Here is a 17,236-nt window from a genome sequence, read left to right as displayed (position 1 = left end):
TCTACCTTCAAGGTACTCAACGCGCTTTTGACACTACTTCCACATTCACACACACATTCACACACTGATGGAGGGAGCTGCCATGCAAGGCGCCAACCAGCACCCATCAGGAGCAAGGGTGAAGTGTCTTGCTCAAGGACACAACGGACGTGACGAGGTTGGTACTAGGTGGGATTTGAACCAGGGACCCTTGGGTTGCGCACGGCCACTCTCCCACTGCGCCATGCCGTCCCGTCACGTAATGTGTTAATTCCACGACTGTATATATCGATATCGGTTAATATCGGAATTGCTAATTAAGAGTTGGACAATATCAGCAAAAAAGCCATTATCGGACATCCCTAATTTTAAGTAATTATTAGCAAAATTGTTATAAGAGCTACTTTCTCTCTCTCTCTCTCTGTGAGGATCATGACGATTTTTTTCATCTAAAACAGAGAACACAAGTCTGGTGCTGGAAGATACAAACATCCTATCCGTCGGCATCCTAGTGAGAGCAGCCATTGTACAGAAAATGGATGGATGGAATATATAAACATATTCTACATATACTCTACATATGTTTGTTTTGAGCATTGACAGTTTGAAAGAAAACAAAAACAAAACAGCTTTATTAGCGGCATAGCTCGGTTGGTAAAGCGGCCGTGCCAGCAACTTGAGGGTTGCAGGTTCGATTCCCGCTTCCACCATCCTAGTCACTGCCGTTGTGTCCTTGGGCAAGACACTTTACCCACCTGCTCCCAGTGCCACCCACACTGGTTCGAATGTAACTTAGATATTGGGTTTCACTATGTAAAGCGCTTTGGGTCACTGGAGAAAAAGCGCTATATAAATATAATTCACTTCACTTCACTTTTTTCATCTAAAACAGAGAACACAAGTCTGGTGCTGGAAGATACAAACATCCTACCCGTCGGCATCCTAGTGAGAGCAGCCATTGTACAGAAAATGGATGGATGGAATATATAAACATATTCTACATATACTCTACATATGTTTGTTTTGAGCATTGACAGTTTGAAAGAAAACAAAAACAAAACAGCTTCATTAGCGGCATAGCTCGGTTGGTAAAGCGGCCGTGCCAGCAACTTGAGGGTTGCAGGTTCGATTCCCGCTTCCACCATCCTAGTCACTGCCGTTGTGTCCTTGGGCAAGACACTTTACCCACCTGCTCCCAGTGCCACCCACACTGGTTCGAATGTAACTTAGATATTGGGTTTCACTATGTAAAGCGCTTTGAGTCACTGGAGGAAAAAGCGCTATATAAATATGATTCACCTCACTTCACTTTTTTCATCTAAAACAGAGAACACAAGTCTGGTGCTGGAAGATACAAACATCCTATCCGTCGGCATCCCAGTGAGAGCAGCCATTGTACAGTAAGTGATTTTTTTGTGACGTTTCCTAGTTTGTGCGTCTTGTTTAGCACTTTGCAAATACTGCTGCGTGATGATTTGTGTTTCCAGTGTTGCCAATATCGGCGTGGTTAACAGTGTTTTTTTGTTTTTTTTTTAGCTACGAGTAATCTAATTAATTATTGTTCCCGTCGACGCTGTTGCCGTTACTGAAAATGTGAAGTGGCTCGTTACTACAGTTTGGTTGAATGAAGCGCAAAGTGTCAGGTTTCGGGTCATGTTCAGCTCACGCTATGCCGCCGCACGCTCTGAGAGATTGACGCACAACAAGACATCTCGGGAACTTTCAAGGTCGCCTGCTCAAACTGGAAGTACCGGCACTACGTTTCGCTCAAACTAAAGGCAAGAATGTTGGCTTATCACTCACACTATGACCAGGGGGGCGGGGGGGAGAAAAAAAGCGTTTAGCCACGTCTGCCTCAAGCTACTGGAGTCGCTCGACCCCACGCCCCAATGCAGACATTAAAAAAAATAAAAATAAAATCAGATTCATCACATTTTGGAATTGGAAAAAAAATATCACAGGTGATTTCTCGCTTGCATAGGTAGAATTAGACCTAAATTTGTACACAAATGCAATTATAATGTCATCCAGGAACGTTTTTAAAGGTTTTACTTGATTGCATGTCATTTATTTGCCCAAATATATTAGCAGTTTTATCTGAAGTTCTTTCAGGTTGTGTTATTGCACTACTTAAAGGCCTACTGAAATGAGATGTTCTTATTTAAACGGGGATAGCAGGTCCATTCTATGTGTCATACTTGATCATTTCGCGATATTGCCATATTTTTGCTGAAAGGATTTAGCAGAGAACGTCCGCGATAAAGTTCACAACTTTTGGTCGCTAATAAAAAAGCCTTGCCTGTACCGGAAGTAGCAGACGATGTGCACGTGATGTCACGGGTTGTAGGGCTCCTCACATCCTCACATTGTTTATAATGTGAGCCTCCAGCGGCAAGAGCTATTCGGACCGAGAAAGTGACACTTTCCCCATTAATTTGAGCGAGGATGAAAGATTCGTGGATGAGGAAAGTTAGAGTGAAGCACACACAAAAAAAAAAAAAGAAAACGCGATGGCTTCACGGTGGAAGAGGGGTTAATGCGTCTGCCTCACAATACGAAGTTCCTGCAGTCCTGGGTTCAAATCCAGGCTCGGGATCTTTCTGTGTGGAGTTTGCGTGTTCTCCCCGTGAATGCGTGGGTTCCCTCTGGCTTCCTCCCACTTCCAAAGACATGCACCTGGGGATAGGTTGATTGGCAACACTAAAAAATTGGCCCAAGTGTGTGAAAGTGAGTGTGAATGTTGTCTGTCTATCTGTGTTGGCCCTGCGATGAGTTGGCGACTTGTCCAGGGTGTACCCCGCCTTCTGCCCGATTGTAGCTGAGATAGGCGCCAGCGCCCCCTGCAACCCCAAAAGGGATTAAGCGGTGGAAAATGAATGGATGGATGGACGCGACGGCTCCAGCCGGCAGCAGTGGGACCGTTTCAGATGTAATTAGACACATTTACTAGGATAATTCTGGAAGATGCCTTATCTGCTTATTGTTTTAATAGTGTTTTAGTGAGATTGTAAAGCAGGGGTCTCAAACACGTTATTTTGCGGCCCGCACCTTAATATGAAAATGTAATGTCGGTGCGGCCCGCGAGTTTTGTACGAATGGTGAGTTGCAGCGTTATGTTTTCCAAATATCAGTGACCATCATTAATTCCCCTGTTAACAATGTTAAAAGAGCACCATGGAGGCACTGCCTTTGGCGTCCTCTACAAACTGTACGAACTACGTGCCAGCCCGGCTACATGTTGTATTTATCTCTTGTATACGCATTAAGCGACTGCAAGACATACTTGGTCAACATCCACGCAGGTCACACTGAGGGTGGCCGTATAAACAACATTAACACTGTTACAAATATGTGCCACACTGTCAACCCACACCAAACAAGATTGACAAACACATTTTGGGAGAACATCCGCACCGTAACACAACATAAACACGACAGAACAAATACCCAGAATCCCCATGCGGGTTTGGAGGGGGCGGGGGTGTGTATTGTAGCCGGGAAGAGTTAGGGCTGCATTAGATTCTGGGTATTTGTTCTGTTGTTTTTATGTTGTGTTACGGTGCGGATGTTCTCCCAAAATGTGTTTGTCAATCTTGTTTGGTGTGGGTTCGCAGTGTGGCGCATATTTGTAACAGTGATAAACTTGTTTATACGGCCACCCTCAGTGTGACCTGCGTGGCCGTTGATCAAGTATGTCTGGCAGTCACTTCCGTGAGTCTGTAGACGCCTCATACAATAAGTGACTGGGTGGTAGGGTAGAAAAGCGGACGAGACGTCAGGCTATAGACGATGCTAAAGGTAGTGCCATCATGGCGCGCCCTTTATATTGTTGTCCGGGTGAAAACCGAGAGAATGATTGCCCCGGGATATTGTCGGGAGGTGCACTGTTGATCGGGTGTGTCCCGGAAACATCGCGGGAGTTGGCAAGTATGTTGCTCGGGCGGGAAAGTTATTCAAAGAAGGTGAATTCATTAAAAAGTTCTTGTTACATTTTTTTTTTAAGGAATTTTTTTCTCGCGGCCCAGCTTCACCCCGTTTCTGCATCCAGTGGCCCCCCAGGTAAATTGAGTTAGCCATACCTGAAAGTCGGTTGGCTACGGTGAACGCCAGTGTCTCTCAGAGAAGCCAACGGAGGAGCCAAGATCACAGCTGCCTTTTTGAGCTGCAGGAGGAAGTCCCATAATCCACTGAAGTCTCCGGTAAGATATCACAATTTTTATCCCCATCCAAAAACTTGCTGGTTGACGTAGAAAAACATGTTCGCTTGACCGCTCTGTGTTAAAGCTGCACAACAAACAAAGAAACACCGGCTGTGTTTCGGTTGCTAAAGGCAGCTGCAATACACCGCTTTCCACCAACAGCATTCTTCTTTGACGTCTCCATTATTAATTGAACAAATTGGAAAAGATTCAGCAACACAGATGTCCAAATCCATCCATCCATCCATCCATTTTCTACCGCTTATTCCCTTTCGGAGTCGCGGGGGGCGCTGGCGCCTATCTCAGCTACAATCGGGCGGAAGGCGGGGTACACCCTGGACAAGTCGCCACCTCATCGCAGGGCCAACACAGATAGACAGACAACACTCACACTCACATTCACACACTAGGGCCAATTTTAGTGTCGCCAATCAACCTATCCCCAGGTGCATGTCTTTGGAGGTGGGAGGAAGCCGGAGTACCCGGAGGGAACCCACGCATTCACGGGGAGAACATGCAAACTCCACACAGAAAGATCCCGAGCCTGGATTTGAAGATGTCCAAATTACTGTGTAATTATACGATTAAAAGAGACGACTTTTAGCCGTGTGTGGTGCCGGGCTAATATGTCCCCTCCAACCAATAACCTCACAAATTCCGCGACGTTTTCAACAAGAAATTTAAAATTTTAATTTAGTAAACTAAAAAGGCCGTATTGGCATGTGTTGCAATGTTAATATTTCATCATTGATATATAAACTATCAGACTGTGTGGTGGGTAGTAGTGGCTTTCAGTAGGACTTTAATTAATGTCTTCTTACCCAAAGTTCACATATTGGGTGTCCACAAAGTCTGGGTACACGGTTAAAAACATGCATTTTAAAAGAAAAGTATTTTTTTCAGTTCTAATGTTGATAAATGATATTTTCAACATGATTTCCGTGATTTTCAATGCATTATTTGATGTGCTTTGCCAAATTCAGGTAAACTGGAGGGAATAGGTCTGAATTGCCCGTTGTACCCAGACTTTATAGACACCTTGTAGTTTCAATATTTATTGTTACGTCACAGAAATGTGTATTTTTTTGTTTTTTAGCTATAGTGCTTCAATAAAGTTGCATCCCTTTTAGCACTCTGCTTCTAAAACTTCATGCTCATCCTCATTGTCTTCGGGCTCAAAAATGTAAGTACCACGGTACTCGCTTAGTACCGGTATACTAGGGGTGTAACGGTACGGGTATTTTATCCAACCGTTTCAATCAATCAATCAAACGGACATATTAAGTAGCGTACTGCACGTCAATGTACGTTCAGTGCTAAAAAGGTTAAAAACAAAACAAATTGCGAGCGCAGCAACATTCGTGAGGGATGAGGAAAGGCAGAGAGAACGCATGCGTCTGCTTTTTATCCATAGATTTATCAGATTTAATATTTGTGTCAAAAGTGTGCCCCGGAGGCCATTTGCAGCCCACTGCTAATGCTTTAAAGGCCCATGGCAGATTCTAAAAATACTATTAAAATAAACAAAAACATAACAAAAGTGAAATAAAAAAAGCTTAGTTTAAATGTAATTTAGAAAAAGTTGCAATGTTGACTAATAGTGAATTATATTTGAAGTGAATTATATTTATATAGCGCTTTTCTCTAGTGACTCAAAGCGCTTTACATAGTGAAACCCAATATCTAAGTTACATTCAAACCAGTGTGGGTGGCACTGGGAGCAGGTGGGTAAAGTGCCTTGCCCAAGGACACAACGGCAGTGGCTAGGATGGCGGAAGCGGGAATCGAACCCGCAACCCTCAAGTTGCTGGCACGGCCGCTCTACCAACCGAGCGATGCCGCTAATAAAGCTGTTTTGTTTTTGTTTTCTTTCAAACTGTCAATGCTCAAAACAAACATATGTAGAGGATATGTAGAATATGTTTATATATTCCATCCATCCATTTTTCTACCGCTTATTCCCTTTTTGGGGTGGCGGGGGGGCGCTGGCGCCTATCTCAGCTACAATCGGGCGGAAGGCGGGGCACACCCTGGACAAGTCGCCACCTCATCGCAGGGCCAACACAGATAGACAGACCACATACACACTTACACTATTCTATAATATTGAAGCAAAATCAATGTTTTATATCCATCCATCCATTTTCTACCGCTTATTCCCTTTTTGGGGTGGCGGAGGGGCGCTGGCGCCTATCTCAGCTACAATCGGGCGGAAGGCGGGGCACACCCTGGACAAGTCGCCACCTCATCGCAGGGCCAACACAGTTAGACAACAACATACACACTTACGCTATTCTATAATATTGAAGCAAAATCAATGTTTTATATCCATCCATCCATTTTCTACCGCTTATTCCCTTTTTGGGGTGGCGGGGGGGCGCTGGCGCCTATCTCAGCTACAATCGGGCGGAAGGCGGGGTACACCCTGGACAAGTCGCCACCTCATCGCAGAGCCAACACAGATAGACAGACAACATACACACTTACACTATTCTATAATATTGAAGCAAAATCAATGTTTTATATCCATCCATCCATTTTCTACCGCTTATTCCCTTTTTGGGGTGGCGGGGGGCGCTGGCGCCTATCTCAGCTACAATCGGGCGGAAGGCGGGGCACACCCTGGACAAGTCGCCACCCCATCGCAGGGCCAACACAGATAGACAGACAACATACACACTTACACTATTCTATAATATTGAAGCAAAATCAATGTTTTATATCCATCCATCCATTTCTACCGCTTATTCCCTTTTTGGGGTGGCGGAGGGGCGCTGGCGCCTATCTCAGCTACAATCGGGCGGAAGGCGGGGCACACCCTGGACAAGTCGCCACCTCATCGCAGGGCCAACACAGTTAGACAACAACATACACACTTACGCTATTCTATAATATTGAAGCAAAATCAATGTTTTATATCCATCCATCCATTTTCTACCGCTTATTCCCTTTTTGGGGTGGCGGGGGGGCGCTGGCGCCTATCTCAGCTACAATCGGGCGGAAGGCGGGGTACACCCTGGACAAGTCGCCACCTCATCGCAGAGCCAACACAGATAGACAGACAACATACACACTTACACTATTCTATAATATTGAAGCAAAATCAATGTTTTATATCCATCCATCCATTTTCTACCGCTTATTCCCTTTTTGGGGTGGCGGGGGGCGCTGGCGCCTATCTCAGCTACAATCGGGCGGAAGGCGGGGCACACCCTGGACAAGTCGCCACCCCATCGCAGGGCCAACACAGATAGACAGACAACATACACACTTACACTATTCTATAATATTGAAGCAAAATCAATGTTTTATATCCATCCATCCATTTCTACCGCGTATTCCCTTTTTGGGGTGGCGGGGGGCGCTGGCGCCTATCTCAGCTACAATCGGGCGGAAGGCGGGGCACACCCTGGACAAGTCGCCACCTCATCGCAGGGCCAACACAGATAGACAGACAACATACACACTTACACTATTCTATAATATTGAAGCAAAATCAATGTTTTATATCCATCCATCCATTTTCTACCGCTTATTCCCTTTTTGGGGTGGCGGGGGGCGCTGGCGCCTATCTCAGCTACAATCGGGCGGAAGGCGGGGCACACCCTGGACAAGTCGCCACCTCATCGCAGGGCCAACACAGATAGACAGACAACATACACACTTACACTATTCTATAATATTGAAGCAAAATCAATGTTGTATATCCATCCATCCATTTTCTACCGCTTATTCCCTTTTTGGGGTGGCGGGGGGCGCTGGCGCCTATCTCAGCTACAATCGGGCGGAAGGCGGGGCACACCCTGGACAAGTCGCCACCTCATCGCAGGGCCAACACAGATAGACAGACAACATACACACTTACGCTATTCTATAATATTGAAGCAAAATCAATGTTTTATATCCATCCATCCATTTCCTACCGCTTATTCCCTTTTTAGGGTGGCGGGGGGGCGCTGGCGCCTATCTCAGCTACAATCGGGCGGAAGGCGGGGAACGCCCTGGACAAGTCGCCACCTCATCGCAGGGCCAACACAGATAGACAGACAACATACACACTTACACTATTCTATAATCCATCCATCCATTTTCTACCGCTTATTCCCTTTTTGGGGTGGCGGGGGGGCGCTGGCGCCTATCTCAGCTACAATCGGGCGGAAGGCGGGGTACACCCTGGACAAGTCGCCACCTCATCGCAGGGCCAACACAGATAGACAGACAACATACACACTCACACTATTCTATAATATTGAAGCAAAATCAATGTTTTATATCCATCCATCCATTTTCTACCGCTTATTCCCTTTTTGGGGTCGCGGGGGGCGCTGGCGCCTATCTCAGCTACAATCGGGCGGAAGGCGGGGCACACCCTGGACAAGTCGCCACCTCATCGCAGGGCCAACACAGATAGACAGAAAACATACACACTTACACTATTCTATAATATTGAAGCAAAATCAATGTTTTATATCCATCCATCCATTTTCTACCGCTTATTCCCTTTTTGGGGTGGCGGGGGGCGCTGGCGCCTATCTCAGCTACAATCGGGCGGAAGGCGGGGCACACCCTGGACAAGTCGCCACCTCATCGCAGGGCCAACACAGATAGACAGACAACATACACACTTACACTATTCTATAATATTGAAGCAAAATCAATGTTTTATATCCATCCATCCATTTTCTACCGCTTATTCCCTTTTTGGGGTGGCGGAGGGGCGCTGGCGCCTATCTCAGCTACAATCGGGCGGAAGGCGGGGCACACCCTGGACAAGTCGCCACCTCATCGCAGGGCCAACACAGATAGACAGACAACATACACACTTACACTATTCTATAATATTGAAGCAAAATCAATGTTTTATATCCATCCATCCATTTTCTACCGCTTATTCCCTTTTTGGGGTGGCGGGGGGGCGCTGGCGCCTATCTCAGCTACAATCGGGCGGAAGGCGGGGTACGCCCTGGACAAGTCGCCACCTCATCGCAGGGCCAACACAGATAGACAGACAACATACACACTTACACTATTCTATAATATTGAAGCAAAATCAATGTTTTATATCCATCCATCCATTTTCTACCGCTTATTCCCTTTTTGGGGTGGCGGGGGGGCGCTGGCGCCTATCTCAGCTACAATCGGGCGGAAGGCGGGGTACGCCCTGGACAAGTCGCCACCTCATCGCAGGGCCAACACAGATAGACAGACAACATACACACTTACACTATTCTATAATATTGAAGCAAAATCAATGTTTTATATCCATCCATCCATTTACTACCGCTTATTCCCTTTTTGGGGTGGCGGGGGGCGCTGGCGCCTATCTCAGCTACAATCGGGCGGAAGGCGGGGCACACCCTGGACAAGTCGCCACCTCATCGCAGGGCCAACACAGATAGACAGACAACATACACACTTACGCTATTCTATAATATTGAAGCAAAATCAATGTTTTATATCCATCCATCCATTTTCTACCGCGTATTCCCTTTTTGGAGTGGCGGGGGGCGCTGGCGCCTATCTCAGCTACAATCGGGCGGAAGGCGGGGCACACCCTGGACAAGTCGCCACCTCATCGCAGGGCCAACACAGATAGACAGACAACATACACACTTACACTATTCTATAATATTGAAGCAAAATCAATGTTTTATATCCATCCATCCATTTTCTACCGCTTATTCCCTTTTTGGGGTGGCGGAGGGGCGCTGGCGCCTATCTCAGCTACAATCGGGCGGAAGGCGGGGCACACCCTGGACAAGTCGCCACCTCATCGCAGGGCCAACACAGATAGACAGACAACATACACACTTACACTATTCTATAATATTGAAGCAAAATCAATGTTTTATATCCATCCATCCATTTCCTACCGCTTATTCCCTTTTTAGGGTGGCGGGGGGGCGCTGGCGCCTATCTCAGCTACAATCGGGCGGAAGGCGGGGAACGCCCTGGACAAGTCGCCACCTCATCGCAGGGCCAACACAGATAGACAGACAACATACACACTTACACTATTCTATAATCCATCCATCCATTTTCTACCGCTTATTCCCTTTTTGGGGTGGCGGGGGGGCGCTGGCGCCTATCTCAGCTACAATCGGGCGGAAGGCGGGGTACACCCTGGACAAGTCGCCACCTCATCGCAGGGCCAACACAGATAGACAGACAACATACACACTCACACTATTCTATAATATTGAAGCAAAATCAATGTTTTATATCCATCCTTCCATTTTCTACCGCTTATTCCCTTTTTGGGGTCGCGGGGGGCGCTGGCGCCTATCTCAGCTACAATCGGGCGGAAGGCGGGGCACACCCTGGACAAGTCGCCACCTCATCGCAGGGCCAACACAGATAGACAGAAAACATACACACTTACACTATTCTATAATATTGAAGCAAAATCAATGTTTTATATCCATCCATCCATTTTCTACCGCTTATTCCCTTTTTGGGGTGGCGGGGGGCGCTGGCGCCTATCTCAGCTACAATCGGGCGGAAGGCGGGGCACACCCTGGACAAGTCGCCACCTCATCGCAGGGCCAACACAGATAGACAGACAACATACACACTTACGCTATTCTATAATATTGAAGCAAAATCAATGTTTTATATCCATCCATCCATTTTCTACCGCGTATTCCCTTTTTGGAGTGGCGGGGGGCGCTGGCGCCTATCTCAGCTACAATCGGGCGGAAGGCGGGGCACACCCTGGACAAGTCGCCACCTCATCGCAGGGCCAACACAGATAGACAGACAACATACACACTTACACTATTCTATAATATTGAAGCAAAATCAATGTTTTATATCCATCCATCCATTTCCTACCGCTTATTCCCTTTTTGGGGTGGCGGGGGGGCGCTGGCGCCTATCTCAGCTACAATCGGGCGGAAGGCGGGGCACACCCTGGACAAGTCGCCACCTCATCGCAGGGCCAACACAGATAGACAGACAACATACACACTTACGTTATTCTATAATATTGAAGCAAAATCAATGTTTTATATCCATCCATCCATTTTCTACCGCTTATTCCCTTTTTGGGGTGGCGGAGGGGCGCTGGCGCCTATCTCAGCTACAATCGGGCGGAAGGCGGGGCACACCCTGGACAAGTTGCCACCTCATCGCAGGGCCAACACAGATAGACAGACAACATACACACTTACACTATTCTATAATATTGAAGCAAAATCAATGTTTTATATATATTATATTATTTATTATTATTCTTGTCTATTGTGAGCGAACTGTGGTGCTGAATTTCCCCCAGGGATCAATAAAGTACTTTCTATTCTCCATCCATCCATCCATTTTCTACCGCTTATTCCCTTTTGGGGTCGCGGGGGGCGCTGGCGCCTATCTCAGCTACAATCGGGCGGAAGGCGGGGTACACCCTGGACAACACAGATAGACAGACAACATTCACACTCACACTATTCTATAATATTGAATCAAAATCAATGTTATTATGAATTATTGACCTATTTAAGCTTCCCAATCAAATATTCCACTAAGAAAAATATTTTTGGTGGAAGATTTTGCAAATTTAGTAAATAAAAAAAAAATAAAAAAAATTTTTTTGGTTGTTTTCTTACTGTATCGAAAATGAACCGAACCGTGACCTCTAAACCGAGGTATGTACCGAACCAAAATTTTTGTGTACTTTTACACCGCTACGATATACCGTGCAACCCTAGAAGGAAGTAAGGGTTTTATTGTCCTTTATGGCTATCGGTAGGAAGTTCCAAATTTCGGTCGTATATCAGGAAAATGATTTTGAGCGTTTAAGCGTTTAGGACAGGGGTGTTGTTCTAAAACTGTTGGACAATTTGCTTACAAAGTGGTGACCCTCGTCCCATTTTTGTTTGTGAATTACTTAGCATTTTTTGGGGAAGCTGCTTTTATACCTAATCATGGCACCCACCTGTTCCCAATTAGCCTGCACAATGATGAGCATTCCTCAACTTTATCAGTATTTATTTCCACCTTTCCCAACTTCTTTGTCACTTGTTGCTGAAAATTTTAAACGGAACAAAGGTTGAACAAATTGACCTTTTAATAAGGACCCAAACAAGTTTTGCATTAAATATTGAACAAACAAGGCTTATATAACTTTAGTGACATGCAAAATCCAGTTTCAAATAATAATAATAATAATTTAAAAAAAATATCAATGGCATATCAAATAAAATTTGAATAAAAATATAATGCCTTTTTTCTATTTGCAATCTTCTGAGGTAAATATCACATTTTTTCCCACAGGCTAATAATAAATTCGAAAATAAAATAACAATAATGAATGAACCAAACATTCAAGCCTTGAAGTAGCAAGAGAAAATGGGTGAATAAAACGTTAATTATTGGTCTGTTTGCTGGAGAGTTAGTGCCGCAAGGGGTTCTGGGTATTTGTTCTGTTGTGTTACGGTGCAGATGTTCACCTGAAATGTGTTTGTCGTTCTTGTTTGGTGTGGGTTCACAGTGTGGCGCATACTTGTAACAGTGCTAAAGTGGTTTATACGGCCACCCACAGTGTGACCTGTATGGCTGTTGACCAAGTATGCCTTGCATTCACTTGTGTGTGTAAAAGCCACACATATTATGTGACACACTGTTAGTATGGAGGAAAAGCGGACGTGACGACAGGTTGTAGAGAACGCTAAAGGCAGTGCCTTAAATGCACGCCCCCAATATAGTTGTCCAGGTGGAAATCCGTAGAATTTCGGGAGAATGGTTACTCTGAACTTCGGGAGTCTACCGGGAAAATTAGGAGTAGGGATGCACCGAAATGAAAATTTGTGGCCGAAGCCGGAGCCGAATAAAATTTAAACGCTTGGCCGAATACCGAATAATGAGTGCAGTTTTTCACAATTTTTTAAATATTGCATAAATAGCCTAGAATAAATATTTAGACATGTTTTTCAAATAAAGTATTTTTTTTTATTGAATATTGACATTTTTTAACATTCCAGTAGCCTTTGCTTTTCAAAAAAAAGCACAAAGTTTTTCATTTCTATTAGGCCTTCAAACAAAACATGCATTCCCCAAAAAAATTAAAGTGCATTAAAGTGGACGGCGCAGTGGAAGAGTGGCCGTGCGCAACCCGAGGGTCCCTGGTTCAAATCCCACCTAGTACCAACCTCGTCACGTCCGTTGTGTCCTGAGCAAGACACTTCACCCTTGCTCCTGATGGGTGCTGGTTGGCGCCTTGCATGGCAGCTCCCTCCATCAGTGTGTGAATGTGGAAGTAGTGTCAAAGCGCTTTGAGTACCTTGAAGGTAGAAAAGCGCTATACAAGTACAACCCATTTATCATTTTATTTATAAACCCACAACAAATGAATTATTGTCCTTTTGGCAAAAGTCTGCTTAGCCACAGTAGATATGCTAATAATGTAAACAGAAGGCTCAAGTAAATCTCAATAAGTGTGTGCTTGTAACCTCATACACTTATACAGGTACACAACATATCCCAACGTCACCGCACGTTGGTTGATTGCGTCACCGCGTCAAAAAATTGCGTCACACGCCACTATTCGGCCTTGTTTTTAACTCATTCCACCGAAGGCTTGTGACTTTAAGGTTTTACTACTTACGTATAAAATACTACACGGTCTAGCTCCATCCTATCTTGCCGATTGTATTGTACCATATGTCCCGGCAAGAAATCTGCGTTCAAAGGACTCCGGCTTATTAGTGATTCCCAAAGCCCAAAAAAAGTCTGCGGGCTATAGAGCGTTTTCCGTTCGGGCTCCAGTACTCTGGAATGCCCTCCCGGTAACAGTTCGAGATGCTACCTCAGTAGAAGCATTTAAGTCTCACCTTAAAACTCATTTGTATACTCTAGCCTTTAAATAGACTCCCTTTTTAGACCAGTTGATCTGCCGTTTCTTTTCTTTTTCTCCTATGTCCCACTCTCCCTTGTGGAGGGGGTCCGGTCCGATCCGGTGGCCATGTACTGCTTGCCCGTGTATCGGCTGGGGACATCTCTGCACTGCTGATCCGCCTCGCTTGGGATGGTTTCCTGTGAACGGGACTCTCGCTGCTGTGTTGGATCCGCTTTGGACTGGACTCTCGCGACTGTGTTGGATCCATTATGGATTGAACTTTCACAGTATCATGTTAGACCCGCTCGACATCCATTGCTTTCCTCCTCTCCAAGGTTCTCATAGTCATCATTGACAGCGTTTTCCGTTCGGGCTCCAGTACTCTGGAATGCCCTTCCCGGTAACAGTTCGAGATGCTACCTCAGTAGAAGCATTTAAGTCTCACCTTAAAACTCATCTGTATACTCTAGCCTTTAAATACACCTCCTTTTTAGACCAGTTGATCTGCCGCTTCTTTTCTTTCTCCTATGTCCCCCCCTCCCTTGTGAAGGGGGTCCGGTCCGATGACCATGGATGAAGTACTGGCTGTCCAGAGTCGAGACCCAGGATGGACCGCTCGCCTGTATCGGTTGGGGACATCTCTACGCTGCTGATCCGCCTCCGCTTGAGATGGTTTCCTGTGGACGGGACTCTCGCTGCTGTCTCGGATCCGCTTTGAACTGAACTCTCGCGGCTGTGTTGGAGCCGCTATGGATTGAACTTTCACAGTATCATGTTAGACCCGCTCGACATCCATTGCTTTCGGTCCCCTAGAGGGGGGGGGGTTGCCCACATCTGAGGTCCTCTCCAAGGTTTCTCATAGTCAGCATTGTCACTGGCGTCCCACTGGATGTGAATTCTCCCTGCCCACTGGGTGTGAGTTTTCCTTGCTCTTTTGTGGGTTCTTCCGAGGATGTTGTAGTCGTAATGATTTGTGCAGTCCTTTGAGACATTTGTGATCTGGGGCTATATAAATAAACATTGATTGATTGATTGATTGATTGATGCTTTGGAAGATTGAGTAGACGTTCAATCAGTTTGTTTTGGGGCCGTCTGGGGATTGGTTTTTAGGGCCTTTGAGGCGTTAAGCTACCAGACTTGAACGTCTTACCTCATGTGTATGTTTATGGTTACTACTGTCCTGCACCCCGTCAAGAGAGTTCTAGAAGTGTCTTCTGGGTTCAACATCAGTTCACAGCTGGCAGCCGTCACAGAACAGTAACTCTCCTCATTGCTTGTTTTCGTTTCACACACGCGTCCTTGAGACTCTTTTTAGTGGCAAGTCCAATACTAAAGTAAAGTGCACTGCTGCTGAGCTCTCTGTTTAAAGGAATGCCTTTATTCGTGGTTAAAGTCTTCAATGTGTGTTTTTTTGACTTACTATCAATCAATCAATCAATGTTTACTTATATAGCCCTAAATCACTAGTGTCTCAAAGGGCTGCACAAACCACTACGACATCCTCGGTAGGCCCACATAAGGGCAAGGAAAGGAAAACTCACACCCAGTGGGACGTCGGTGACAATGATGACTATGAGAACCTTGGACAGGAGGAAAGCAATGGATGTCGAGCGGGTCTAACATGATACTGTGAAAGTGCAATCCACAATGGATCCAACACAGTCGCGAGAGTCCAGTCCAAAGCGGATCCAACACAGCAGCGAGAGTCCCGTTCACAGCGGAGCCAGCAGGAAACCATCCCAAGCGGAGGCGGATCAGCAGCGCAGAGATGTCCCCGGCCGATACACAGGCGAGCAGTACATGGCCACCGGATCGGACCGGACCCCCTCCACAAGGGAGAGTGGGACATAGAAGAAAAAGAAAAGAAACGGCAGATCAACTGGTCTAAAAAGGGAGTCTATTTAAAGGCTAGAGTATACAAATGAGTTTTAAGGTGAGACTTAAATGCTTCTACTGAGGTGGCATCGCGAACTGTTACCGGGAGGGCATTCCAGAGTACTGGAGCCCGAACGGAAAACGCTCTATAGCCCGCAGACTTTTTTTGGGCTTTGGGAATCACTAATAAGCCGGAGTCCTTTGAACGCAGATTTCTTGCCGGGACATATGGTACAAAATTCAATTTAATTGCTTTTTCATTTGGACGATTTATTGCCATTGGATAAGTGGGCTGGCGATGCATTCACTGACTGTCCGTAATCTGCAGTTACACTAAAACAGGGGTAGGGAACCTATGGCTCGAGAGCCAAATGTGGCTCTTTTGATGACTGCATCCGGCTCTCAGAGAAATCTTAGCTGACAATCTGTCAGGTTCAAACACTGATGACATCGATTAACCAGACGAGAAGCAAGGAATCATGCAGAGACAGAGTTCAATTTGGCTCAATGAGGAGCCCAATTCTAGTGACAGATCCAAACTACGTTCTTAAAGTCCAGCCCGCGTGCTTCCTCCATTTATTAGGGAGGTCCCTTTTTAGCATCACTGAAGCTGTCGTTGAGGGAAGGGGGTAATCTCGACAACTCTAGTTAGACACAATGCATGGTTATACAAAAATGCACATGTGTTCACGCTGGTGATATCGCCTTGTCTCTGCTCTGTCTGCGTCACCGCGGCGTTCGGCCTTGGCAGTCAGCAGGCCGTCCCTCGACACAGACACTGATATCAGACAAAGAAAAATACCACCTCAGCACAACTGACAATAATTATAGCAACGGCCCTTAAACAAAAAAGTTGTATGATAATTTATACAAAATTATTGTAACATAATAACATTCTCATGTGTTTTAATCCATCCAAGCGTTTTTCTACCAAACCTGTTCATGAAGTCACATTAATGGTAAGAAGTATTATGATTGATATGGGTTAACTTCAGATTAAAAATTTTACTATACTTTAGAAATGTTGGTATTACTTAAAAATGGACACATTTTGTTGTATTCAGTGTTACAAAAAAATACTATATGGCTCTCACAAAAATATATTTTAAAATATTTGGCTTTTATGGCTCTCTCAGCCAAAAAGGTTCCCGACCCCTGCACTAAAAGGTGCTTATATATATATATATATATATATATATATATATATATATATATATATATATATATATATATATATATATGTGTGTATATATGTATGTATATGTATATGTATATATATATATATATATGTATATGTATATGTATGTGTGGGAAAAATCACAAGACTACTTTATCTCTACAGAACTGTTTCATG

The 17,236-nt window shown here is 45.2% G+C and overlaps 1 long non-coding RNA gene across 1 annotated transcript in view; it reads left to right on the top strand.

Moving 5' to 3' along the window:
• The window catches only part of LOC133551961 (uncharacterized), a 93,931-nt gene that overhangs the window by 13,281 nt on the left and 63,414 nt on the right, over positions 1–17,236 (top strand). The window contains exon 5 of the long non-coding RNA XR_009806593.1: positions 1,307–1,379. This is a non-coding gene — a long non-coding RNA (uncharacterized LOC133551961). The remainder of the gene's footprint in view (positions 1–1,306; positions 1,380–17,236) is intronic.

The sequence above is a fragment of the Nerophis ophidion genome, linkage group LG04 (genome assembly GCF_033978795.1).
Source record: "Nerophis ophidion isolate RoL-2023_Sa linkage group LG04, RoL_Noph_v1.0, whole genome shotgun sequence".
In the NCBI taxonomy this organism is placed as follows: Eukaryota; Metazoa; Chordata; class Actinopteri; order Syngnathiformes; family Syngnathidae; genus Nerophis; species Nerophis ophidion.
Note: the sequence above shows the minus strand (reverse complement) of the source record. Positions and strands in the feature narration are given on the sequence as shown.